The 19,275-nt window shown below is 39.3% G+C and overlaps 1 protein-coding gene across 1 annotated transcript in view; it reads right to left on the minus strand.

Annotated features, from left to right (window-relative positions):
• Positions 1 to 206: 206 nt before the first annotated feature.
• LOC126281978 (mast/stem cell growth factor receptor kita-like) overlaps positions 207 to 19,275 on the minus strand; it is a 309,972-nt gene continuing 290,903 nt past the window's right edge. The window contains exon 23 of the mRNA XM_049981360.1: positions 207 to 607. The gene's annotated coding sequence lies outside the window, so the exon portion shown is untranslated. The remainder of the gene's footprint in view (positions 608 to 19,275) is intronic.

Here is a 19,275-nt window from a genome sequence, read left to right on the forward strand (position 1 = left end):
TGGGGTAATTTGTTACATGTTTTCTATAAAATGGATATGTGTACTGTAGTGCCAGATGAAAAAACCAGTAGAGACATTTGTATTGGAACTGTAATGGGTACTAGCGAGCCTAGATTTACTTCTGGAGTAGGTCGAGTAGATATTACAACACATAAAATATTATATCATTTTATTAAAGCTTAAACAATGTACAATATTAAACTTGGAAAAAATCCATACACAAAATATTAGATGACTTTATTAAAACTTGGACAATCTAAAATCCTTAACTTGGAAACAATCCATGTCTACAGAAAAATCACTTATGTATCTGTTACTGTCACTGACTATATCTTATCACTTGATACAGTACATATTGATAGCCATCTCTAATGTACAGTTAACTACAAAGTCTGATACAGTGCTGACTTTAAATACAACTTGCACAGCTCGATTTGAAGTAAGACAATGCTGTCATTGATGACTGCAGTGTGGGCTAAGCAGCACTGCACTCTGATGTATGTACTCTTCCAGCAATTGTGCTGTATGGAACGTCTTGAGGGTGGCGTTGTATCAGGCAGTGACTGAGCTTCCACTGTGAGGTACCAACTTTGCCATGGGACTCGTTCTTCAGAAGACACCATGCATATATCAGATTGTAGCAATTTTTGTGTAACATTATGATGTACAGTGTAATTTGGTACAGTTTTGCTATAGTGGGAATGTTTTGGGTAACTGTTACAATTTTGCTGTAAAATGTCGATGTATGGGACAATTTGTTACCATTTAACTGTAACACAGTGATGTAAGGAGTAATTTGTTGCAGTTTGGCCATAACAGCAAACAATCTTGATATAACACGGCAATTTATGAGACAATTTGTTAGAATTTTGCTGGAATATAGCAATGTATGGAGGGAATAGGATCATGTAGTTTTCATCATGCAGTAGAATAAGTTTGGATTATTAGCTGAATATGACAAAGGTTTTGTATTGCTAAGACAAATTAAATTGCCCTAGCATATGGGTCACTATATTGCTTGGGTGACTCTGATACTGGTTGTAGCAGAACTTAGATGAGTTTTTGACATATTATACAGACAGTTTAGACATGAAGATAACATTGATTACTCCTACACAAAGACCAAAACTACACTCATTTACATTACATATTATGAGCTACACGCCTCAGTGTTTCTTGTTATCTATACATATCATGTCCAGTATGAACTTCCATAACATGCAAAACAATCCATCTTCATGCACTGCTTAGATTAATCATGTAATAGCTTTCAGAGTTAGGACTACATGAAGACAGACATGTGCAGGCATTATGCAATTTATGCCATGTTTCTTTGAAGTCAGACGAGTCCAGCCTTGACAAAGCAGCACACTGCTCTCCCGACTTTCACCTGCCACTGTTACCTGGCTGTTTTCAATTCAACTTAATCAGACACTTTTGAGCATGATGTCAAGCTGGTAGTTCTGGGATGGCTATTTTGATTGTGCAGTTCCGGACATTTAAATACTTTTGAACAGATGCTAATTCATGAAAAATTCAGCTCATTTGGATACATTTGTATATGACACAATTTGCCCAAAATGCACAGCTTTTGGATAGTTTTGAACATGGCGCCAATATATGGAATATTTAGATCACTTAGATACTTTTGAACATGTGCCTGTTTATGCAACATTCAGATACTTTTGATCATGATGCTAAATTATGCAAAATTCAGGTCTTCCTGATATTTTTTAAAATGCCAATTTATACGAAGTTCATGTCATTCAGATAGTTTTGGGTACAGTACCAATTTATGCAATATTGAAATCATCTGGATAGTTGTGAACATTCATATATTTAAGCAAATTTCTGATTGTTCATGAATGTGATTGAACATGATGCTTAAGTGCAAAATTTAGATCTTCTGGTTATTTTTGTAAATGACATCACTTTACACAAAATTAACGTTTGGATACTTTTGAACATGGGCTAAGTTTATACAAAATTCAGGTTGCATGGATGCTTTTGAACAAGGCAGTAGTTACTGTAAATTCAAGTTGTGCAGATACTTCTGAGCAAGGCACAAAATTCAGACAGTTCGTTTGGTTTTGAACATGATCAAGACAGTGCTTACATACTGACTAGCTGTTCATTTTAAAGGCTGGTAAAATGCTGTGTTGTGATTGGCTGTTTCTTTTTAATGGATGGCAAAATTTTTAAATTTTTGCCCGCACCTTCTTTCATTCCAACATCTTAGATTGTAAAATCATTGTTTGTGCACACATATGCAGGCAACCTACAGCTACTGCCAGAAAAAGTCTTCATTGGTTCCTGAGTCTCTGGCCTTAGCCATCATAGCCATGCTAGTCAAGGAGTCTACAACGAAACACTGAGGACTCCTGAAGGCAAGAAATGGTGTATAACTTAGGCTTGTGATGTGGCAAGTCTATATGAAATACAGCATGCAGTACTGTCCATCTGAAGAACATTATTACAGCTATCATTGTCTGAATACAATCTTCTGAGAACTTGACATTTTTGTCTTGTTTTGGTGCTCACTATCATCTCTCAAAATAAGAAAATTCTTTTTTTTTAGAACACTGTATTTTGAGTGGGTTCCTTAGCTGCTTCACACTGTTAACACATTGTTTTAAAAGGTGTCTGACATTTTTAGAAGTGGTAGCACTAATCATAACAAGAGAACAAGAACAATAAACAGATCTGAACACTTATGCATGTACATTCATACCTAGAAAGACACTGTATGGAGCATGGCGGATGGTATCTCATACCACTGCTAGTCATTTCCTTTTCTGTTCCACTGACAAACAGAGCGAGGGAAAAATGACTGTCTATATTCCTCTGTAAAAGTTACAGTTTCTATTATCTCCATGGTCCTTACAAAAAATGCAAGTTGGCAACAGTAGAATCATTCTGCAATTAGCATTAAATGCTGGTCCTCTAAATTTTCTCAACAGCATTTCATGTAAAGAACATCATCTTTCCTCCAGGGATACCCATTTGAGTGCTTTTGTTTAATACTCATGTCTTGAGTGAATGTACCAATAACAAGTCTAGCAGCACACCTCTGAATTGCTTTGATATCTTCCTTGAATCCAACCTGGTGGGGTTCCAAAACACACAAGCGTTACTCAAGAATGGGTTGCAACATTGTTTTACAAGTGGCCTCCTTGAAGGATGAGTTACACTTTCCTAAAATTCTCTGAAATAAACTGAAGTTGTCTCTTCATCTTCCTTATTGTAGACCTTATGTACTCATTCCATTTTGAATTGTTTTTCGACATTATACCTAGATATTTAATCAACATGGATGTGTCAAGCAGGACATGGTTAATAGTTTATTTGAGCATTATGAGATTGTTTATCCTACTAATCTGCATTAACTTACATTTTTCTACATTTAGAGTAAGCTGCTATTCATTGCACCAACTTGAAATTTGGTCTGTCACTTTGTATTTTCCTAAGAGGAGCTCAACATCTATGTCTGCATAGGGTGTGACTAAGAGTCCTTCTGGTACTATCAGTATCCCACCTCCCCATTTTCCTTGTTTCTTTCATGATGGTGTGTGGGATGAATGACTGTGGATAAGCCTCCATATGAGCTCTAATTTCTCCAATTTTCCCATTATGGTAATTTTGCAAGACATGTGAGAGAAAAACTAATCCACTGCTGATCACTAAAGGTGCATCACCATGAAGATGGCATACAGGAAACCTCATATTGTCATGAAGTGGATTACATACTTGAATATACAAAATATTATCATTTCAGAGCAAATGCACAAGGTAGAGAGGAGTAATGCCACCTACATTGTGCATATAAGAAAAGATTACACAGTTATTTTCCATCCAAAATTACACTTTAATGTTTGGGAAAAGAGTGTGTTATGCCTTTCGTAAGAAAGAGTGTAGTTTACCAGCAAGTGTCAAAATTCAACACCAACAGTTTCATAGACTATCACTCCACGATATTGCTGCTTGCATTGGTTGGGTCACATGACTGTCATCTAAATCTGGAATCTAGGGGTTCAGGTGGGCCACACTGACCTTAGAGGCCCTGGGATACAAGTGCCCAGGAGGACAGACATTGTCTGCTTACCTGGGGAGGATTGTACATCATTCAAATGTACCTTGAGCAAACGACCTTCCCTCATTGAATACACCACTTCTCAACAGATCGCAAAAGTTAAGCCATGTCTGCCAGGGCCAATACTGGTATTTGTTTGCAACATGCTGCGTACTGCTTTCCCTTTGCTTTTACAGAAAAGGGGTGGAAGGATGGTAGTATAAAGTTCCTGGTTGCTAGACTTTGTGTAAATGTTCTGGATTAAATTCCAAATCTCTCTGCAGCATGTCACAGAGTGAGGACATAGGACACTGTCGATGGTTATCCATCAGGCAGATGGACATGTTAAGCTTGGAAGCCTCTTTTGCTAGATGAGAGGACTATACTTTGTGTCAGCATAAGGGTTCACCTTCTGCCTTCTCTCAAGCTCATCCAGCAACAACATGATGCCACACCACACACCCATTCAGCTACCTGCACTTATCAGATACACTTCAACACACAACATGTAAGAAAGGAGCCACTGAGCGTAAAGGACAGAAAAATCTTTCCAATTATGTGGCTGAATCTGCCCTTCAATATATTCTGCCAAGAATGCCATGCGATTTTAATCTTTAACATAAACTGATTCAGGGACTGGGCTTGTTTATGAGCAAGGCAGTTATCCATATAGACAGTAGGACAATGTCTGTAACATAACAAATTGTAAACAGTGCAGCCACTGTTGCAGTGGCAGCAAAGAGAGGCATGCTGACAGGTGTGGTCCCAGTGACAACTCTCCAGATTGGAGTGGTACCACATTGTCTTTTTAGATGAGTCCAGATCTAAATACAGCATCACAATGGAGATATTCATGTGCAGTGACTCTGAGGAGAACAAATACTGCCCGGTATTTTTGTCAATTTCTTATGGGCCAGCACCTGGTGAGATGTTTGAGAACACTTCTGATGTAAAGTAGCTGGTGATCTGGATAATAGGATTTACATTTGTGGTGTGTTAAGACCTGTGGCAGTGCTCTATGATCCAGGTCTCTGAGATGTTCTCTCTTAATAAAAGAAACAAATTGCCAATGGTGTCCTGACATGCATTAAAGAGGATATTTGATTGTTGTCCCAGTCAGCAATGTTGTACAGGTCTCTCACCCATAGAAAACATTTAGTCAAGAGACTGTCATGGCACCATCCATCAGCCAGTATGGTTCCTGAACAATGCAACAGGGTTGAAGCAGCACGGACTGAGGTGCCTCTGTGGTAATCCATGCTGAGTTTGACTTCATAATTTTGTGATAGGGGAAGGCACTACTTTCTTGTAAATACAACCAGATGTAATACACCCCAACTTAACCACAGACGTAGACTAGTGATTGTGCAAAGAAGGTTAGAAACATTCTTGTATCGCACCCAGTATGGGAGACAGGTTTTACATCACAAAGCCAGTGCAGAAGGGTTCACCAGAGCAGAGATAAAAGCTGGTCAGTTTTGGTGGCCATTTGGGCAACATGAATTGTATAGCACAGAGACCAATGTGTTTCAATAAATGTGGTTACATTCAAATTGTGTTTCACTTATTAATGAATTAAAGAGGGTCCACTTTCTTGTAAGAATGAAATTTTTGTTTTGATTGGTGATTAAGCTAAACAAAAAAGAAGACAGACATTTGTTAATTCATTATTGTTTTCTGCGAGAATTGGAGCAGAGTTTCAAATTCCATTATGATAATTTATTTGACTTATCACGATAGATATTCACATATTCAAATATATTTATCAGTTTTCATTCTTAAGGCTATAGTAGATCATCATAATCTTTTCCTTCAATTCCACCTGTTTAGGGTACCAGACTGATGAGAAATACTCAAGAATCGGTGGAACAACTGTTTGGTAAGCCACTTCTTTCCCAGCTGAATTAAATTTGTTTAAGATTCTTCCACTTAATCTCAGCATTGTGTATGCTTTTCCTTTTTCCTAGAATTATTTTAAGTGGCCATTCTGCTTTATGTCACTCTAGCCAATTACTCCTAAGTATTTCAAGGTTGCTTCTGTTTCCAGTGATTTATCATAAGTAGGTAATCACAAAATAATGGATCTCTTTGCCTTTTTATGTACAATACATTATATTTATTTACATCCAGAGTTAACTGCCAGCTCCTGCAGCAACCATTTATCCTCTGCAGGTCTTTCTGCATTTTAGTACAGTCTGCTAGCAATACATCTACCCATAGTCAATAGTATCATCTGCAGACAGGCTTGTGGAGCTCCATAATTAATCACTAGATTATTGTAAAAGGCAACAGCTGCATACACTCCCATGAGATATCCCCAAAATTTCCTTTGTCTGTTCGTTTATCCCTTTAAGACTGATGAGAAATACTCAAGAATCGGTGGAACAACTGTTTGGTAAGCCACTTCTTTCCCAGCTGAATTAAATTTGTTTAAGATTCTTCCACTTAATCTCAGCATTGTGTATGCTTTTCCTTTTTCCTAGAATTATTTTAAGTGGCCATTCTGCTTTATGTCACTCTAGCCAATTACTCCTAAGTATTTCAAGGTTGCTTCTGTTTCCAGTGATTTATCATAAGTAGGTAATCACAAAATAATGGATCTCTTTGCCTTTTTATGTACAATACATTATATTTATTTACATCCAGAGTTAACTGCCAGCTCCTGCAGCAACCATTTATCCTCTGCAGGTCTTTCTGCATTTTAGTACAGTCTGCTAGCAATACATCTACCCATAGTCAATAGTATCATCTGCAGACAGGCTTGTGGAGCTCCATAATTAATCACTAGATTATTGTAAAAGGCAACAGCTGCATACACTCCCATGAGATATCCCCAAAATTTCCTTTGTCTGTTCGTTTATCCCAATCAATCAATCAAATTTTATTATCACGTAACATGCCTTATACAATCAAGGATTGCGACATAGGTGACTTGTCAGTTTTTATACTACATACAGACTAATAAACTTAATTTTAGGTTATAATACATGTGTTGCTATACAGGTATTTTACACATTTGTCATAATAAAGTATTTTACACATTTGTCATAATACATATTGTGGTGATCTATACAATTATTTTTACATGGTTATCATTCAAGAATTCTTCTACCGTATAGTAGCATTTATTTTTTAGATATGTTTCCAAGTCTCCTTCAGTATATTTTAGAGGTGGGTCACGTTTCCCCTTCCAGATAGTATTTGTAAATTTCATGCCCATATAATGTGGAGTTTTTTCATATAGTGTTAGTCTATGGGTAGGTAACATGTAACTTGCTCTATGCCTGGTCTCATACTGATGCAAGAAGCAGTTGCCTTCAAAAAGTTGTGGGTTTCTTTTTGTGAATATGAGAAGCTCATATATATATAAGCAAGGTATGGACATTAGATCTAGTTTCTCAAATATAGGTTTGCAGTGTTGTCTCCTTTTTGCTCCTACCATGGCTCGGATTATCTTTTTTTGTAGCCTAAAGGCTTTGAGCAGATTTGTTTTCTCAGACCCCCAAAAAATTATACTATACCTTATGACTGATACAAAATATGCATAATATACAGTTTTCTTTACAGCTAAATCAGTAATGCTATATAGGACATTCATGGCATATACGAGACTGTTCAGTCGACTTAGTATGCTGTCTACATGGTAACCCCACAGCATATTCTTATTCACTAGTACCCCAAGGAATTTGACACAGTTTGCAGTGTCCAATTTTTTGTCTTTGTATGTTATTTCATTTATACATTGAGCCGATTGTTTTGTGGTGAAATGAACAATTTCTGTTTTTGTAAGATTTAATTTCAAGCTGTTATTTTTGACCCATTTCTCCACTTCCCCAAGTGTTTGCTCAATACGGTGGATTAAGTCTTTATCAGTTTTGCAGCATACTATTGCTGTTGAGTCATCTGCGTAGAGGATGGTATCGGACTGAACCTGGCTTGGCATATCATTAATATAATACAAAAATAGTAGAGGCCCTAATATAGAACCTTGCGGTACGCCTAACTGAGTGTGTTTCCAGCCAGAGACTACTTTTTTGTTACTGTTGTTTACAAGTACTCTTTGTTTCCTGTTTGCCAAGTATGACGACATCCAATTAAGAGATTTTCCTTGAAAACCATAGTTTGTCAGTTTTTGGAGAAGCAGGTCATGATTTACCGTATCAAAAGCTTTGGTAAGATCACAGAAGATGCCCGATACACACAGTCTATCGTCAAGACATCTGCTAACTTTTGTGACCAGTTCGTTTATTGCCCGAGTTGTGCTGCAGCCTTTCCTGAAACCATACTGATTGCGTAAAATAATGCTGTGGGATGAATTGTAATTTTGCATCTGATCACATGCTGCTCTTTCAAATATTTTTGAAAAAATTGGTAATAGTGAGATAGGCCTATAGTTTCCCATTTCATCTTGTTTGCCTTTTTTATGAATTGGCCTTACTTCTGCATATTTTAATCGGTCTGGGAAACATCCTTCATCAAAAGACTGGTTGATTAAGAGGGAGAGTGGATGCGCAATACTATGACAGGCTATTTTTATTATTTTAGTGGGGACCTCATCCCAACCCACAGAGTTTAAATTTTTTAGGGACATTATGATTTTTATAACATCAGAGCTGGAAACATGGGAAAATTTAAAACCCGTGCAATTTTGCTCTGCAGCACTACCCTTTGTACTTGGTGGTGGATAATCACTAGTTTTATTACAATTTATGAAGAAGTCATTGAAGGATTCACAAATGGTACTGGGATCTGTAACAGCTCTACCATTTATCATTAGTTTTGAGGGGCATTTTTTCTCCATTTCATTGCCGACCTCACTTCTTATAACAGACCAAACAGCTTTTGATTTGTTTTTAGCATTTGAGATATAGCTATTATTTGCAATACGCTTTGCTAATTTAACTACTTTGTCAAATATTTTTTTGTATGTGCTTACGTATTTAAGAAATTCAGGACTTCGATTTACTTTTGCCTCCATATGCAGTTTCCTCTTTGTAGCACTAGACACTTTTATTCCTTTTGTTATCCATGATCTATTTTTAAGAGTCCTAGTCTGTACTGTTATAACGGGGAAACATCCCTTTAAGAAAATGTTGATTTCTGCAATGTTCCAAAAAGGAGAAATATGGTGAGCTCTACAGTTAGTAAATTACACAGCACCATAACCATTTACGTGACAAATACAACATGGGCCCTAAAATTATTTTTGAACTACATATATGAAATTTACAAGAAGACAGCCTATCCAGATCCCAACACCATGAGCTGAATAATATGCACCAAATTCAAAAGTTCATACCTAAATAAATATTTGCTGCCAACACAAGCCTCCTGACCAACCTATGCTACTGAGCTTCTACTACTATTTGTGAAAAAATGAAGCTACTGGAGATTGATGAAGCTATTAGGATATGCAAGCAATTAAATATCAGAGAAGCTGTGCCCTCATAGACTGCACACCAAGTTTTGAGTGTCATAAGTAAATGAATAGTCACTGTTGTGACATGACACTTGGTCCATCTATATTACTATTTGTGAAAAAATGAAACTAGATTAGCAAGCTGATTAGGAGATACAGGCAACAGAATAATGGCAAAAACGCGCTCAAGTTGCAGTGCACACTAAGTTCTGCACCCCATAAGTAAAGAAAAATCTGCTCTTGTCACATTGTCCACCCCAAATTTCAATCCAACATTGTAAACATGGGTGGATCAATCCATAGTAAACTACCTAATCAAAAGTATCTGGGCGCATATTAGTGGAGTTAATACGGCATTTCTCCACCCTTCAAATTTATGAGAGTTTGAACTTTATTGGCGACACTTTCAATGAGCTGCCTGAATCTCTATGGAGAAATGGCAGCCCATTCTTCCTCAAGATCCAAATGTGAATATGGTAGTAATTTTGGATGCTGGGGTCTAGAGCAAAGTTGGTGTTCTAACTCATTCCAAAAGTGTTCCATGGGATTCAGGTCAGAACTCTGGACAAACCAACCCATTTAAGGGATGTTATTGTTGCAACAACATTGCCTCACATGTGCTGCTTTATGACAGGGTGCATGGGTGCATTGTCATGCTGATACAAATAATCATTATCTCCAAACTTCTTTTCTGCTCTACACTGTGTACAATTCAGTTTTGAATCACCATCCTCCCGATTGCAAGTCCATTGAACTTACCACTGTGCTTACTCGATTATTTCACAAAGACACCAAGCTATGAGACACTGGGGAGTTGGCAAGATATACAGGCATGAGACTTGTCACAGCCTCAGCTATAATTTGCTTCATTTCTTTGTAGTTTCACCTGGGCTGGTGCTTAAATATTAGTCCTTTTAAAAGAAGGGAAATTTCATAATTACTGAGCATTATGTCTGTTAAAAAGACAAATTTATCACAGAATTTATTTACATATTTTGGGTTCCCATATCCCTTACTTTTATCTCTTTGCAGTTACAGGATTCTTTTCTGATGTCTTGCAGTAATCATACCTTTTTCACAATTTACATTACCTTAGCAAACGGAACTGTGTGGCCATGTCAGTTGTTACTTTACAATTCCATGTTGCAATCAAAAAATTCTTTTAAATTCATGGAATGGGTTGGCAACAAACCACTTATTTAAGGTTTTCCTACATTCACACTCTGGAAGGTCTTCTACCATCTGCAGAAGCTTATTAAATAGTAACACTTGGTACACGTACAGATTTATAAGTCATTATTTTACATTCAGAGAACAAGGGCTTACACTGTGCTTTATACTGAGAACATGTAATGACTGATTGCTTTCTTCTGCAGGAGTAATATGTTTTGAACATGGCCTGAGTTTCCCTGGAGAATAAGTCCATATGACATAACACTTTGAAAAATGTTTTAAACTGATAAATAAATAAATGAATAAATAAATAACATAAGCTGTTGGTACACATTTCATAAGGTATCTCAATAAGTAAATTACTCTGGATAATTTAACACTAATGAATTTGATGTGTTGCTCCCAGGACAATTTGTCATCAAAGTATGCCCCCAAGAACTTTATGTAACAGGGCTCATTAAAAGGACTTTTGACCTTTTGACTAAATAATGTTTTTTTTTTCAGTATTGTTCTCATTCACGACAAACTCATTTCACCTCAACCAATACGGCACTTGGGCAAGTTTATTGTCAACATAATCTTTTAACTTATTTAGATCACTGTTATAGTTGAGAAAGATAGTGTCATCTGCAAATAGCACTGTATTGGAACTTATAAGGGAGGGTAGGCCACTGATCATTACTAAAAACAAAAATGGTCCTAACATAGATCCCTGTGGAACTCACATCTTAGTTTGTTTCTCGGTAGACTTTTCTGTGTTGATACACACGACTTTCCCACAGTTTCGGAGATAAGACTTAAATAGTTTTAGGCTGTTATCTCTGATGCCATAAAAACGGAGTTTCTGTAGAAGTGTCATGTCCTACACAGTCAAAAGTTTTATTCAGATCACAGGAAGAGGCCTGAGTAAAACCCCTCTCCTCAAAGTCTTTAAGAACATATTTAATTACAGAGTCTATTGCATCTACTGTTCATTATTTTTTTCTGAACTCATATTGTGCTACATAAAATATTCCAAATTTTCAAAATGATTAGGTAAGATGGCACCGGCGCCCATTTCACTCTCATCAAAAACGGAAAAATTGAACAGTTCATTGTGTAAGAAATGTGAAAAGAAAGTGATGTGTTAACTGTAAACAAACTTAAAATGCATCACTGATGATTTTTTATGGACATGTCTCGGTTGTTTACATTTCGAAATATCCGAATTTGAAAAATCAGGGAAAACACAAAGCGAAATCGTGAAGGTGCTTCAGCACGATACGGAAGAGTTGAAAAGTGAAGTCTCGATTTTTAAAACAAGAAAACGATAATTTTTTTTTTGAGAAAAAGAGTCTCGTATGTCCAAAAGCTGTGAAGCAAAAACAAAACAGCATTGCATTGAGGCGCTGAAAAGTGAAATCTCGATTCTAGAGCAAGAAAATGAAAAATTACACTCCTGGAAATGGAAAAAAGAACACATTGACACCGGTGTGTCAGACCCACCATACTTGCTCCGGACACTGCGAGAGGGCTGTACAAGCAATGATCACACGCACGGCACAGCGGACACACCAGGAACCGCGGTGTTGGCCGTCGAATGGCGCTAGCTGCGCAGCATTTGTGCACCGCCGCCGTCAGTGTCAGCCAGTTTGCCGTGGCATACGGAGCTCCATCGCAGTCTTTAACACTGGTAGCATGCCGCGACAGCGTGGACGAGAACCGTATGTGCAGTTGACGGACTTTGAGCGAGGGCGTATAGTGGGCATGCGGGAGGCCGGGTGGACGTACCGCCGAATTGCTCAACACGTGGGGCGTGAGGTCTCCACAGTACATCGATGTTGTCGCCAGAGGTCGGCGGAAGGTGCACGTGCCCGTCGACCTGGGACCGGACCGCAGCGACGCACGGATGCACGCCAAGACCGTAGGATCCTACGCAGTGCCGTAGGGGACCGCACCGCCACTTCCCAGCAAATTAGGGACACTGTTGCTCCTGGGGTATCGGCGAGGACCATTCGCAACCGTCTCCATGAAGCTGGGCTACGGTCCCGCACACCGTTAGGCCGTCTTCCGCTCACGCCCCAACATCGTGCAGCCCGCCTCCAGTGGTCTCGCGACAGGCGTGAATGGAGTGACGAATGGAGACGTGTCGTCTTCAGCGATGAGAGTCGCTTCTGCCTTGGTGCCAATGATGGTCGTATGCGTGTTTGGCGCCGTGCAGGTGAGCGCCACAATCAGGACTGCATACGACCGAGGCACACAGGGCCAACACCCGGCATCATGGTGTGGGGAGCGATCTCCTACACTGGCCGTACACCTCTGGTGATCGTCGAGGGGACACTGAATAGTTCACGGTACATCCAAACCGTCATCGAACCCATCGTTCTACCATTCCTAGACCGGCAAGGGAACTTGCTGTTCCAACAGGACAATGCACGTCCGCATGTATTCCGTGCCACCCAACGTGCTCTAGAAGGTGTAAGTCAACTACCCTGGCCAGCAAGATCTCCGGATCTGTCCCCCATTGAGCATGTTTGGGACTGGATGAAGCGTCGTCTCACGCGGTCTGCACGTCCAGCACGAACGCTGGTCCAACTGAGGCGCCAGGTGGAAATGGCATGGCAAGCCGTTCCACAGGACTACATCCAGCATCTCTACGATCGTCTCCATGGGAGAATAGCAGCCCGCATTGCTGCGAAAGGTGGATATACACTGTACTAGTGCCGACATTGTGCATGCTCTGTTGCCTGTGTCTATGTGCCTGTGGTTCTGTCAGTGTGATCATGTGATGTATCTGACCACAGGAATGTGTCAATAAAGTTTCCCCTTCCTGGGACAATGAATTCACGGTGTTCTTATTTCAATTTCCAGGAGTGTATTATGAGGAGTTTCGTTTGTCAGAGGGGTGAGAAACAAAAACATTGCATTAATCCGTGTGCAGACATAAGCACTAAGCCGGTAAAGAAGAAAGCGATGACTAGAGGTAAAGAAAATAATACATCAGCAAGAGAGAACCAATCCAGTGTGTCTGAAAGCTGGAAAATGAAAACAAAACAGTACCATGAAAACTCGCGCGCATGTATAATCAGTACTGACGATAAGAACGTTAGGTATAATATATCAGATGTGCCCAGTGACATAACCTCAGTAATTCAAAATTCAGTGCATAAATATAAATGGAAGTCGGTAACATATGCTACTGGGACAGGCAGTGGCTCAAAATGGTTCAAATGGCTCTGAGCACTATGGGACTCAACATCTTAGGTCATAAGTCCCCTAGAACTTAGAACTACTTAAACCTAACTAACCCAAGGACATCACACACATTTACGCCCGAGGTAGGATTTGAACCTGCGACCGTAGCGGTCGCGCGGCTCCAGACTGTAGCGCCTAGAACCGCTCGGCCACTCCGGCCGGTTCTTTTATGTGCAGCAACATGTAAGTTGCTTTTTTTTCGTATTACGAAAGTATACATTGGAGTTCCACCAAACACCGCATGTTACTTTCCGAATTATTGATACTGAGATTGCGATGCCTTTCTGTAAGCCAGTCATAGCTAATGTCATGTGATCTCGGCAGCCGATGACAGCTGATATTCAGATCATAGGACGCGTGATGTAGTCAGCCAACAGAAACATCACTGTTACGTAGCACGAATACAGAAACAGGGAAAGTTAATAGTTTAAATTAATATACATAGTGTTGCTACAAGAAAAGCAAAGCTTTCACGTATAATGTTGGTCTCCAAGAATAATAAGCTACAAGGGAAGCTATGATTTCGCATATAATGTTGATCTTTTTTGCGCGTGTTACACTTTAAGAATCACACAAATGTGACAGTAAAATTTTTAATAATGACAAATATCTGATCTTCAGCGTTCGAAATTCGTCTAAATGGCTCGTCATCAAAGAGCTGATTTTTAAATGACAGTCAATCGCTCTGTGATTTAAGAAATTCATGGTACATTCTCGCACATCGTTCAACTTACGTAAAAGGATATTTACTTTGAAAGTAACCATTCGCAATATTTTCCCGCGACCTGTTAGAAATAGGTTCATTTCAGCAGTTGCCAGAGAGCGCAAATAACAGGCGTCACGGCGGTTGACGCGGGAAGACCATATGTACGTACGTGTAAAACATTGAAAGACCATACATTATGCCATAAAAGAAACAACACATCAGAGGATACTCCAAGAGCATTGGAATTTCGTGAACCATAACTACACATTTAAAGTGCATACTTAAAGTGCATATTCGTATGTCCAGATTCCCAGTCAAGTAGACCTCGACCTAATATTAAGCTTTCCACTGTGGTTTTTGGGACGTAAATTATCTTGGAGCACCAGTATTGTATTATTTCATGTTTGGATCTTTATTATGACATAACGCCATACGTGCTACAAGATGAAAACGCGCACTTGAAATGCAGCGAACAGTTGAAACTAGCCACTACTGTGGAAGTTAACATTTCGTTTCAAATACAATGACTGCCTCTGAGGAAAAGGTCAATAAAGGTCAAATTTCTTTAGCAGACAAAAATAACTTCATTGTTCTATAAGGCGATTAATGCTTGACAGTCAGAAAGGTGGAAATAAAATATAATCTGAAACGAATCACTTATTTTAGCCTTCCGTAATTATGTGAATGTATTTTAATTCACTTGATAGCTCCCGCCCACAGATATCTGTTTTGTTTTCATTTAACGTGAGCGTAAACGAAGGGGAAACAGCAAAATTGCTTAATGTAAACACGGGTCGCGTGAAGACTATCCACTATATCGTTTCAAATACAATGACTGCCTCTGAGGAAAAGGTCAATAAAGGTCAAATTTCTTTAGCAAATGAAATGTCCTTGCCACCCGTTATGAACGTTTGAGTCTCCCAGTCTATATCCGGCAAATTAAAATCTCCACCCAGAACTATAACATGGTGGGGAAATCTACTCGAAATATTTTCCAAATTATTCTCTGACTGTTCTGTGCATCAGCCTCGGATCTACGATATTGGCGAACCGGGTCAATATTAAAAAAAAAAAAAAAAAAAAAAAAAAAAAAAAAAAAAAAAATCGAATTTTCACAAATATGTTCATCTTGTAGCGCACTTCTTTCTGAAAGGTCTGAAACATAAAACATATGAGTTCGGGGAAATGTAAGACATGTTATTTGGTCTGAAGTGTGCCAAAGTGCAGTGCTACACCTCTTCATAAAGCATTCTTCTATAGCACGCCGCTGTATTTCGCTCTGTGGAATTGAATCGTGTATATTTTATACTGGATGGCATCAAACTATATTCAGTACAATGGAAGTTGAAATGTCCTGCTCCCAGTCGGCCGGTTTGACAGCATGTCCCATTTTTAAAAAAATCTCGCAGCTAATAGCGGATGGGATTATTTGTAATCGGGAGAACAAGAACTCTTCAGAAAATTTGCACTCTTTATTGCCTATTAGCTAATAACTTGCTGTTTTGTATGACATAAAATTAAATATAGGATACATAAAACAAATAAAGAAATGAGACAAGCAACAAATTACACATTTCTTCTATCCTTAGTTCCTAGCATTTTTTTCTCTCTAATCTTGCTACAGCTTTACACGGCATGCTTTCCTTTCTGCGAAAGAATCTATTATTTTAACACAAATACTACCCAAGACTGGTGTGGTTTCTCGATCTGATTACGTCTATTTTGTCACTGTCTGCTAGATAAAACAAAAGAGGCTTTTCTAATATTGGGGAAATTTTGTAAGACACGCCAAATAAACGTGACAGAATATAATTCACGAACTGCCAATATCAAATGCCTATTAGGCCTACTACATTTTATTCATACGCACCAGCTTCTCAAGTAAGAGATTGAAAAGTAGTATTACGAAATTTTTATATAAATTTTGAATCCTCTTATTCTTCCATGATTTGTGTGATGTCCCCGTCTCTTCTCCTTCCTCGTTCTAACAAACAATCTTGTCATCACCAATTCTGCACCTATTCCTACCATTGTCAAAATTTGTTCGCCGACTAATGTCAGTAACCCTGCCAGAATCACACGTTTAGTTATTCCGCGATCGTTTCCCGGTTAGGCGTTATTACGTGTTAGTACAACACGTTTTCCACGTTACTTCCAGAATAGAACGTAAGCGGCTGCTACCCGTGGTATGTATAACTGGTCCCTCCTAGTGTAGCGACCTGGCCAAAAATTTTCTGTCAAAATTTCATTTTCTTGGGTACACCGAGAAGTTAGTACGTAATCTTTCTCACCAGTTATTCCTGTCAGTCGTTTATTTCCATTCTGCTAGTCTGAATCTATAGATTTCTACATCTACATCTACATCCATACTCCGCAAGCCACCGGACGGTGTGTGGCCGAGGGTACCCTAAGTACCTCTATCGGTTCTCCCTTCTATTCCAGTCTCGTATTGTACGTGGAAAGAAGGATTGTCGGTATGCTTCTGTGTGGGCTCTAATCTCTCTGATTTTATCCTCATGGTCTCTTCGCGAGATATACGTAGGAGGGAGCAATATACTGCTTGACTCTTCGGTGAAGGTATGTTCTCGAAACTTTAACAAAAGCCCGTACCGAGCTACTGAGCGTCTCTCCTGCAGAGTCTTCCACTGGAGTTTATCTATCATCTCCGTAACGCTTTCGCGATTACTAAATGATCCTGTAACGAAGCGCGCTGCTCTCCGTTGGATCTTCTCTATCTCTTCTATCAACCCTATCTGGTGCGGATCCCACACTGCTGAGCAGTATTCAAGCAGTGGGCGAACAAGCGTACTGTAACCTACTTCCTTTGTTGTCGGATTGCATTTCCTTAGGATTCTTCCAATGAATCTCAGTCTGGCATCTGCTTTACCGACGATCAACTTTATATGATCATTACATTTTAAATCACTCCTAATGCGTACTCCCAGATAATTTATGGAATTAACTGCTTCCAGTTGCTGACCTGCTATTTTGTAGCTAAACGATAAGGGACCTATCTTTCTATGTATTCGCATCACATTACACTTCGCTACATTGAGATTCAATTGCCATTCCGTGCACCATGCGTCAATTCGCTGCAGATCCTCCTGCATTTCAGTACAATTTTCCATTGTTGCAACCTCTCGATACACCACAGCATCATCTGCAAAAATCCTCAGTGAACTTCCGATGTCATCCACCAGGTCATTTATGTATATTGTGAATAGCAACGGTCCTATGACACTCCCCTGCGGCACACCTGAAATCACTCTTACTTCGGAAGACTTCTCTCCATTGCGAATGACGTGCTGCGTTCTGTTATCTAGGAACTCCTCAATCCAATCACACAATTGATCTGATAGTCCATACGCTCTTACTTTGTTCATTAAACGACTGTTGGGAACTGTGTCAAACGCCTTGCGGAAGTCAAGAAACACGGCATCTACCTGTGAACTCGTGTCTAAGGCCCTCTGAGTCTCGTGGACGAATAGCGCGAGCTGGGTTTCACACGACCGTCTTTTTCGAAACCCATGCTGATTCCTACAGAGTAGATTTCTAGTCTCCAGAAAAGACATTATACTCGAACATAATACGTGTTCCAAAATTCTACAACTGATCGACGTTAGAGATATAGGTCTACAGTTCTGCACATCTGTTCGACGTCCCTTCTTGAAAACGGAGATGACCTGTGCCCTTTTCCAATCCTTTGGAATGCTTCGCTCTTCTAGAGACCTACGGTACACCGCTGCAAGAAGGGGGGGGGGGGGGGGGCAAGTTCCTTCGCGTACTCTGTGTAAAATCGAACTGGTATCCCATCAGGACCAGCGGCCTTTCCTCTTTTGAGCGATTTTAATTGTTTCTCTATCCCTCTGTCGTCTATTTCGATATCTACCATTTTGTCAACTGTGCGACAATCTAGAGAAGGAAGCACAGTGCAGTCTTCCTCTGTGAAACAGCTTTGGAAGAAGACATTTAGTATTTCGGCCTTTAGTCTGTCATCCTCTGTTTCAGTACCATTTTGGTCACAAAGTGTCTGGACATTTTGTTTTGATCCACCTACCGCTTTGACATAGGATCAAAATTTCTTAGGATTTTCTGCCAAGTCAGTACATAGAACTTTACTTTCGAATTCATTGAAAGCCTCTCGCATAGACCTCCTCACACTACATTTCGCTTCGCGTAATTTTTGTTTGTCTGCAAGGCTTTGGCTATGTTTATGTTTGCTGTGAAGTTCCCTTTGCTTCCGCAGCAGTTTTCTAACTAGGTTGTTGTACCACGGTGGCTCTTTTCTGTCTCTTACGATCTTGCTTGGCACATACTCATCTAACGCATATTGTACGATGGTTTTGAACTTTGTCCACTGATCCTCAACACTATCTGTACTTGAGACAAAACTTTTGTGTTGAGCCGTCAGGTACTCTGTAATCTGCTTTTTGTCACTTTTGCTAAACAGAAAAATCTTCCTACCTTTTTTAATATTTCTATTTACGGCTGAAATCATCGATGCAGTAACCGCTTTATGATCGCTGATTCCCTGTTCTGCATTAACTGATTCAAATAGTTCGGGTCTGTTTGTCACCAGAAGGTCTAATATGTTATCGCCACGAGTCGGTTCTCTGTTTAACTGCTCAAGGTAGTTTTCAGATAAAGCACTTAAAATATTTCACTGGATTCTTT

This window comes from Schistocerca gregaria, chromosome 7 (assembly GCF_023897955.1).
Source record: "Schistocerca gregaria isolate iqSchGreg1 chromosome 7, iqSchGreg1.2, whole genome shotgun sequence".
Lineage (NCBI taxonomy): Eukaryota > Metazoa > Arthropoda > Insecta > Orthoptera > Acrididae > Schistocerca > Schistocerca gregaria.